The sequence below is a fragment of the Lissotriton vulgaris genome, chromosome 11 (assembly GCF_964263255.1).
Source record: "Lissotriton vulgaris chromosome 11, aLisVul1.2, whole genome shotgun sequence".
NCBI classification, from domain to species: domain Eukaryota; kingdom Metazoa; phylum Chordata; class Amphibia; order Caudata; family Salamandridae; genus Lissotriton; species Lissotriton vulgaris.
The window spans coordinates 999,944,348-999,951,143 of record NC_141699.1 but is presented as its reverse complement, the minus strand read 5'-3'; the positions used below and the strand labels follow the sequence as shown (position 1 = coordinate 999,951,143).

At 45.0% G+C, this 6,796-nt stretch overlaps 1 non-coding gene across 1 annotated transcript; it reads left to right on the top strand.

Annotated features, from left to right (window-relative positions):
* The first annotated feature begins 6,317 nt into the window (after positions 1–6,317).
* On the top strand, positions 6,318–6,389 carry TRNAT-CGU (transfer RNA threonine (anticodon CGU)). Its single transcript has one exon. It is a non-coding gene; the product is annotated as a tRNA-Thr (tRNA).
* The last annotated feature ends 407 nt before the right edge of the window (positions 6,390–6,796 follow it).

Sequence of the window (6,796 nt, the reverse complement as noted above, 5' to 3'; positions counted from 1 at the left end):
TATGCAGCGCTGTGCAGAAGATTCTGTGACAGCGCTATTAACACACATTGATTTATGCAGCGCTGTGAGGTGGATTCTGTGACAGCGCTATTAACACACATTGATTTATGCAGCGCTGTGAGGTGGATTCTGTGACAGCGCTATTAACACACATTGATTTATGCAGCGCTGTGAGGCAGATTCTGTGACAGCGTTATTAACACACATTGATTTATGCAGCGTTGTGCAGAAGATTCTGTGACAGCGTTATTAACACACATTGATTTATGCAGCGCTGTGAGGTGGATTCTGTGACAGCGCTATTAAAGCACATTGTTTTAGGCAGCGCTGTGAGGCAGATTCTGTGGCAGCGTTATTACCACACATTGTTTTATGCAGCGCTGTGAGGCAGATCTTGTGGCAGTGCTATTAACACACATTGATTTATGCGCTCTGTGAGGCGGATTCTGGGGCAGCGTTATTACCACACATTGATTTATGCAGCGCTGTGAGGCAGATTCTGTGACAGCGTTATTAACACACATTGATTTATGCAGCGCTGTGAGGCAGATTCTGTGGCAGCGTTATTAACACACATTGGTTTGATTTATGCAGCGCTGTGAGGTGGATTCTGTGACAGCGCTATTAACACACATTGATTTATGCAGCGCTGTGACGCAGATTCTGTGGCAGCGTTATTAACACACATTGATTTATGCAGCGCTGTGCAGAAGATTCTGTGACAGCGCTATTAACACACATTGATTTATGCAGCGCTGTGAGGCAGATTCTGTGGCAGCGCTATTAACACTCATTGATTTATGCAGCGCTGTGAGGCAGATTCTGTGACAGTGCTATTAACACACATTGATTTATGCAGCGCTGTGAGGTGGATTCTGTGACAGCGTTATTAACACACATTGATTTATGCAGCGCTGTGAGGCAGATTCTGTGACAGCGTTATTAACACACATTGATTTATGCAGCGCTGTGACGCAGATTCTGTGGCAGCGCTATTAACACACATTGATTTATGCAGCGCTGTGAGGTGGATTCTGTGGCAGCGTTATTAACACACATTGATTTATGCAGTGCTGTGACGCAGATTCTGTGGCAGCGCTATTAACACACATTGATTTATGCAGCGCTGTGAGGTGGATTCTGTGGCAGCGTTATTAACACACATTGATTCATGCAGTGCTGTGAGGCAGATTCTGTCGCAGCGCTATTAACACACATTGTTATATGCAGCGCTGTGAGGTGGATTCTGTGACAGCGCTATTAACACACATTGATTTATGCAGCGCTGTGAGGCAGATTCTGTGACAGCGTTATTAACACACATTGATTTATGCAGCGCTGTGAGGCAGATCTTGTGGCAGTGCTATTAACACACATTGATTTATGCGCTCTGTGAGGCGGATTCTGGGGCAGCGTTATTACCACACATTGATTTATGCAGCGCTGTGAGGCAGATTCTGTGACAGCGTTATTAACACACATTGATTTATGCAGCGCTGTGAGGCAGATTCTGTGGCAGCGTTATTAACACACATTGGTTTGATTTATGCAGCGCTGTGAGGTGGATTCTGTGACAGCGCTATTAACACACATTGATTTATGCAGCGCTGTGACGCAGATTCTGTGGCAGCGTTATTAACACACATTGATTTATGCAGCGCTGTGCAGAAGATTCTGTGACAGCGCTATTAACACACATTGATTTATGCAGCGCTGTGAGGCAGATTCTGTGGCAGCGCTATTAACACTCATTGATTTATGCAGCGCTGTGAGGCAGATTCTGTGACAGTGCTATTAACACACATTGATTTATGCAGCGCTGTGAGGTGGATTCTGTGACAGCGTTATTAACACACATTGATTTATGCAGCGCTGTGAGGCAGATTCTGTGACAGCGTTATTAACACACATTGATTTATGCAGCGCTGTGACGCAGATTCTGTGGCAGCGCTATTAACACACATTGATTTATGCAGCGCTGTGAGGTGGATTCTGTGGCAGCGTTATTAACACACATTGATTTATGCAGTGCTGTGACGCAGATTCTGTGGCAGCGCTATTAACACACATTGATTTATGCAGCGCTGTGAGGTGGATTCTGTGGCAGCGTTATTAACACACATTGATTCATGCAGTGCTGTGAGGCAGATTCTGTCGCAGCGCTATTAACACACATTGTTATATGCAGCGCTGTGAGGTGGATTCTGTGACAGCGCTATTAACACACATTGATTTATGCAGCGCTGTGAGGCAGATTCTGTGACAGCGTTATTAACACACATTGATTTATGCAGCGCTGTGCAGAAGATTCTGTGACAGCGCTATTAACACACATTGATTTATGCAGCGCTGTGAGGTGGATTCTGTGACAGTGCTATTAACACACATTGATTTATGCAGCGCTGTGAGGTGGATTCTGTGACAGCGCTATTAACACACATTGATTTATGCAGCGCTGTGAGGCAGATTCTGTGACAGCGTTATTAACACACATTGATTTATGCAGCGCTGTGCAGAAGATTCTGTGACAGCGCTATTAACACACATTGATTTATGCAGCGCTGTGAGGCGGATTCTGTGACAGCGCTATTAACACACATTGATTTATGCAGCGCTGTGAGGCGGATTCTGTGACAGCGCTATTAACACACATTGATTTATGCAGCGCTGTGCAGCAGATTCTGTGACAGCGCTATTAACACACATTGATTTATGCAGCGCTGTGAGGTGGATTCTGTGACAGCGCTATTAACGCACATAGTTTTTGGCAGCTCTGTGAGGCAGATTCTGTGGCAGCGCTATTAAAGCACATTGTTTTAGGCAGCGCTGTGAGATGGATTCTGTGACAGCGCTATTAACACACATTGATTTATGCAGCGCTGTGAGGCAGATTCTGTGACAGCGTTATTAACACACATTGATTTATGCAGCGCTGTGAGGTGGATTCTGTGACAGCGCTATTAACACACATTGATTTATGCAGCGCTGTGCAGAAGATTCTGTGACAGCGCTATTAACACACATTGATTTATGCAGCGCTGTGAGGCAGATTCTGTGACAGCGCTATTAACACACATTGATTTATGCAGCGCTGTGAGGCAGATTCTGTGACAGCGTTATTAACACACATTGATTTATGCAGCGCTGTGCAGAAGATTCTGTGACAGCGTTATTAACACACATTGATTTATGCAGCGCTGTGCAGAAGATTCTGTGACAGCGCTATTAACACACATTGATTTATGCAGCGCTGTGAGGTGGATTCTGTGACAGCGCTATTAAAGCACATTGTTTTAGGCAGCGCTGTGAGGCAGATTTTGTGGCAGTGCTATTAACACACATTGATTTATGCAGCGCTGTGAGGCAGACTCTGTGACAGCGCTATTAACACACATTGATTTATGCAGCGCTGTGCAGAAGATTCTGTGACAGCGCTATTAACACACATTGATTTATGCAGCGCTGTGAGGCAGATTCTGTGACAGCGCTATTAACACACATTGATTTATGCAGCGCTGTGAGGTGGATTCTGTGACAGCGCTATTAACACACATTGATTTATGCAGCGCTGTGAGGCAGATTCTGTGACAGCGTTATTAACACACATTGATTTATGCAGCGCTGTGCAGAAGATTCTGTGACAGCGTTATTAACACACATTGATTTATGCAGCGCTGTGCAGAAGATTCTGTGACAGCGCTATTAACACACATTGATTTATGCAGCGCTGTGAGGTGGATTCTGTGACAGCGCTATTAAAGCACATTGTTTTAGGCAGCGCTGTGAGGCAGATTTTGTGGCAGTGCTATTAACACACATTGATTTATGCAGCGCTGTGAGGCAGACTCTGTGGCAGCGCTATTAACACACACAGATCTAAAAGGGATACTAGCACCATACAAAATACAAACTTTGATTGTGAAATGAAAAGGCATGCTTTCATGAAATCCCATTAAGATGGTTATTCACCACAAATAATGGCGTTGTATGGCAAGCACAAGAACATTCTATGTATACCACCCCTGTCCTCTAGTTCCCAGAGTGAGATAGATTGTGTAAAATATACGCTGAATCCAGCAAGTGTTTGCACTTCTGGCAATAAAAGGTGTGCTCTTTTATTCCCCGCTTCCTAGTGATTTGACTTTGTGTCGACACTATGGCTTTACCTTTACGGCGATCCACACAGACCTGTATCTTACAGTTTGTTTATATAATGTAACCGGCTTGGTACATGGCACCGATATTGCCCCTAGGTAACAACAAGCATTGGCATAGCCAACAGGTTTCGCCTTTGGGACCTTATAAGTGTTTAGCCATGCAACACTTGATGTTGTTGCACCAAGGATTTTGTGCTGGATAACTAAATGTGTATGTGTATAGGCATTTATATAGCGCACTACTTACCCGTAGGGTCCCAAGGCGCTTCGACCGCTGCGAAACCGTTCCTGGCTTCCCTGAGAGATGGTCCCTTAATGGGTATCTCCAGGGTGAGACCAGGCATCCCCGGCGGTCCCGTTAGTGAAGATGAGGCAAGCTAATGCCCAGAGTTGCCGAGTGTGATCGCTGATCAGAGTGGGCACCGAGGCAAGAGAATTATCGAGTCCGCTGACCCTGGTCCAGAAACCTGCCGCGCCAGGAATCGAACCCTGGTCCCGGGCCGTTCTCTGCTCTCGGGTCTGCCGCCTCTAACCAGTGAGCCACACTACTTCACTAAACACTTACAGGTCCCAAAGGCGAGACATATTGGCTATGCCAACGCTTGTTAGTAAGGTCATGGTGAGTGGTTGCAGGAAATACACTGACATGTAAGTTAAGCACCAGATGTGTTCTGCAGTTTATATTTAAACCACCCGCATAGATAACTAAAATGCGTTGCTCCAAAGCACACCATCTCAGCTTATGTTCCAGTTTTAAAATCACTGCAGACACTCATAGCAGAAAAAGGGCTTTGCTATGTAGAAAGCCTACTATTATACATCATATACCTCACTCCTGACAACTCTACCTAGGGTCATTTTATTGACAACCCTTTCAATGGCCTCCTCCTCCCCTGCCATATGGACATAACTCAGAGAAGGGCGTCTTCCCCATCTTTGCCCTTATAGTGCTTTGGCAGTTCAGGCTGGACTGTTCCCATGAGGCACAGGGTCAGACTGATTTGCATATGGCCATGTCTGAACTGTGGTGGTGGAGTGAGCTAAAGAATGATGATGGATTAAACCCAGATCATTTGACTGGGGGTGAGTGTTTGATTTGCTCAAGCGCTCCGTCCATCATCCCCTTTTGTATCGCTTATAGCGCTTTGGCACCTTCGGGTTTTAGTGCACTCTAAAAATGTTATCCTATCCTTATAATTTATCAAAAAACTTGTCTCTAGGTATAATCCCTCATTAAATCTCCGCTGTGCTCACAAAGCTCTTTTAGTCATCCCGACTTTTAAGAAAAAACACCTTGGTGGTTGCTGCTTTGACCATCTTGCAGCCACCTTTTGGAATTCCCTACCACTGTCGGTAAGGCAGAGTCCAGACCTCCTTACCGTCAGACACTCTCTTAAGACGCTGATTTTTTGTGTTATGTTCCCTTCCGACAGCGCCATGAAGCCTACGGGCGTACAAGCGCTTAATAAATACATTTTAACATAACATAACATTATATTTCAAAATGTGTGCTTATGTCATATCCCACTAGCCACATAGCAAACCCATCCAAGCACACAGTAAACAAGCCACGCTCTCATGGGACTGCCACAGTGTCTCTTGCACTCACCAATTCCTCACTAGCCACGGCATGCCTTGATACCACCCAACAGCCTAAATGCCAGATGCATTTGTTGTACATACGTCCCGACTACTTAGGTCGTTCACCGACAACAACAACATTCACCAGGAGATTCACCTAAAAGACAAGACAAGACAAGAAACGCACTTGTGAAATTAGCACATTTCAAGAAACCAGGCAAAGGAATCCAAACGGAAACTTCTACTGGCAGGGCAGCGTTTGTCACCTGTTTTAAGGGTCCGAAGGTCGACTAAAAGCGCTACTTCAAAGGCTCATTGATGGCACGTTTTTGCATAATGAGTATGACGAATACATGGCAACATTTTAAAGGAGTAAAGTGGGAGCTTAAAAAAAATTATCGTGGAAATGTATTTCCACCATTGGTTGACTTCTAATTGGAGACATGACCTTTGGCAAGGAATTAAGAACGGCTGCAAATGACCCTGAACCAAACAAAAGTAACCACCGTGAACATATGCACTCTAGAAGCACCGAAGTTGCTGTACGTGAGACAGATAGTCAAGCTTTGTAATAACGGCGGCGCGGTGGCCAAGTGGTAAGGCGTCGGTCTCGTAAACCGAAGATCACGGGTTCGAACCCCGTCCGCGCCTCAGAAGGTTACGTTTTAAAAGGTTTACAATTGTGCCTGCCGCCTAATCTCTGCCTTCGAATCGGAACTCTGCCAGAATATAATTTAAGTATACGGTTTGTAAAAATCGATCAAATACAATTGTGCACCGTGATTATGTATAGTCGGAAAGCGTTGTGTTTACCCGGAAGCTGCGTACTCTAGTAAACCAGTCATAAACCGTGTTTAGTGGAGAATGTTATTCACCTGTTTAGTTTAGTTTAGTTAAATGGTTTACAAAGCGCTCACCTCACCCTGGGGCATCGCGGAGCTATCCAGAACAAAACAACCTCCCTAAGGACGGGCCACATGCATCATTGTAAGGTTTTGCGATTCCTTATTTGCGATTTTTAGGGAATCGCAAATAAGGAATCGCAAATTGGGATGCAT